Genomic DNA, 2,976 nt, shown 5'->3' with positions numbered 1-2,976 from the left:
GGAGCCCCCGAACGACGCACATGACGAGATCTTTTTCGGGAATGATTTCGTTCACGGTGTCGAGGGCTGTGATGATGGTGGAGACCTCGTCTAAATACTCCGCCATAGTTTTCGTGCCTTTGGTAATTGTGTGGAGACGATCACGCAATTGAAAAATATGAGAGTGGGAAATTGATGCATAGCGTGTTGCGAGGGCCGTCCACAGGGCTGAAGCAGTTGTGTAGGATCGGACGTGTTTCTGAACCGTGGGAGAGATGACCGCAATCAAACATGATCGGATCTGGCCATCCACGGCTTTCCAGGCGGCATGGGCCGGATTGGTTTTTTCTGATTTGTCCGTGGCGGTGATGACTGCCGGCGGCGGTTCTGTGCTTCCATCGACGTATTTGAGAAGGTAATTAGCCTCAAGGGCTGTAAGAACGGTGATTTTCCATGTAGGGTAATTTATGTCTGATAATTTTTCGGGAATCAGGGCATGAAGATGCCTGAGAAGGAGTTTAACGCCAGAAGGAAGTGAATCGAGAGGATCCACCTCGGTTGTCATGGCTGCCGCCGCCCAAGAGAAGAGAGGGAACGATCGGTGCCCTAAAGAGAGAAAAAAAAACTAGAGAAAAGAAGATCTAGGTTTTCTGGCTCTTGATACCATGAAGGAATATTGATTGTATTCAAGTGTTAAGGGAATACATGGGAGATATATATAGGAGATATAGGAAGGAGTACTAATCCTAATAGGACTAGGATGAAGGAGTACTAATCCTAATAGGACTAGGATTAGTACACAGTAAATACTAATATTATTTTATACTATTTATTTAATACTATCTGTTATTAGGTTTCAACTCAGTTTTGGATATAGACCTAGTAGAAGAATTGGCTATAAATTGTGCAAAGTATGTTGGTTGATGTGTTAAATCAATAGTATTTTGGATATGTTGTGGTGGTGTTTTGTCCCCAGCAGGAGGCTGGGAACAGCAAGAATAGCCATAAGACTGCCGCCCTCAAATCTCCATTCCTATCTATGATATATTTTCTAGGCTTCCAATTGATGCACTAATCTTTTAATTTTACGGCGAATTCCTTTTCATTTCTAGCATCTGCATTATTTATTTGTGTTGAAGCATTGTGAATGTTTGTGAAGTCTTTATTTGTGTTGAAACATTTTGAATGAGAGTGAAGTCGAGGTGGTAGTGGATTCCATAAAAGAGTTATTTTCATATGAAGTTTTTCTTTTAGTTTGTTTTGCTTTCGGGCAAAGGAATTAAGGCCTCTCTAGTTCTTCATGCAAGCAATATTATGTCTTTTTAAGCCATTTCTTAAACTTTCCTCACTTTTTCGTTGCTGTGTGAAGTTCTAGAAGCATGAATTTCGAAAATGTTTTCCAAGGACAAGAAACAGGACTGTGACTAAACTGATTTTTTTTTTTACTGATTTTATGAATGACTCTCTTCGTCAGCGTCTTTAGAATGAGAACATTGAAAATCTCAAAATGTTCAAGGACTGGAATGCATTATGCTTTTCTTGCGGCTTAACAAGCAGGATATTCAACTTAATTACAAAGACAAACTGGTCTCAGTTGAGAAGAACATAAATTTCTTTCTTATTCCAATTGGGCATGCAGCAGGACTTGTTCTTCTCCACAGCAGGGGCAACTTCATCAGTCTTCCATGCACCTTCAGAACACGCATCTTTGATTGTCAAACTAATCCACAGATGCAGCTCGTACATGGTTCTATGGAGGCGATGCACAGACTATCTCGCCATCTTGATAATTCGTTGTCTGGCGTTCCGATAATTTCCTAATCTCAGTATCACATGATAAATATGGTAAAACATGGTACCAGAGGGGGGTTGGGACAGGGTAATTTGTTCGACTCGCCGTAGCAGGGCGCTACTGGCTCCTTACAAAAGAATCTTGCTAACAGTCTTCAACATGATAACATAAGCTTATTAAGTACACGATATGGAACGAACCCAGTTCAGGCAAACCTCGGTATCCCTACAGAAAAATTTAAGCGCCTGGCAGAGAATGTCACAGAGCCAAAAAATGTTGCAGAACCAGCTATTAAAACAGCATTCCTACCATCGGAAGAGGCAACAACTACTTTTTCATAGACATAAGTTAACACAGCAGCAGCAAGGAAAGCAACAGGTAATCCTTGAATCCCTACAGCAAAACTCAATGTTCTGCCATATTTACTTTTTATACAGCAGGAGCAGTATATGTTGCAGAACAAACAATTAGCACTGTTGTGCAACCTGCTACTGATGCAGCAACAACTTTTTCGAAGTCAGCGGTTAATGAAACATCAGCAAGCAATGAACTCATTGCGTCAGTTAATGCAACAGAATAATTTCACCAGCTTGCGACGTAATTCTTTGGACTGGCATATCGACAAGTTCTAACTCTCAGCAAGACATGATAAATATAATACAGCCTGGTTCCAATTCTTTGAACTCAGTGCAACAGGTGTCTACTGGCTCTTTGAAAGAGAATCCTGTTAACCATCGTCAACAAGTTGACATAAGCTCATTAAGTTCACAAAGTGGAACGAACCCAGTGAAGACAAACCTCGGTTCCCTATACCAAAATTCAAGCCCCTGATAGCGAATGTCGCCGAGCCAGCAAATGTTGCAGAACAAGCTATTAAGATATCAGTCCTACCATCGACAGAGGCAACAACTACATTTTCATAGACAGAAGTTAATGTCACAGCAACAAGCAAAGCAACAATAGACGACACTATCACAGCTTCAACAGTTTTCCATGCCACTTCAGCAACCACAATATCTTGATGGTCGAAACTAATCCACAGATGCAATCCGTACAGGGTTCCATGGAAGGAAAAGCAACAAAACAATATTATCAACTTGCAACATGATTGTTTGGATAATTCAATTGTTTATGTTTCGTGCACTTGTGAACTCATGCATGCACCCTTCCCTAGATTATGTGAACTATTGGATTTATTCTGATAA

General features: G+C 40.8%; 1 pseudogene; it reads left to right on the top strand.

Moving 5' to 3' along the window:
• The first annotated feature begins 1,432 nt into the window (after positions 1-1,432).
• On the top strand, positions 1,433-2,602 carry LOC114075113 (annotated as a pseudogene).
• Positions 2,603-2,976: the final 374 nt, after the last annotated feature.

Source organism: Solanum pennellii, chromosome 1 (genome assembly GCF_001406875.1).
Source record: "Solanum pennellii chromosome 1, SPENNV200".
NCBI lineage: Eukaryota > Viridiplantae > Streptophyta > Magnoliopsida > Solanales > Solanaceae > Solanum > Solanum pennellii.
The sequence above is the reverse complement of the archived record's forward strand: the minus strand, read 5'-3'. Positions and strand labels throughout refer to the sequence as shown.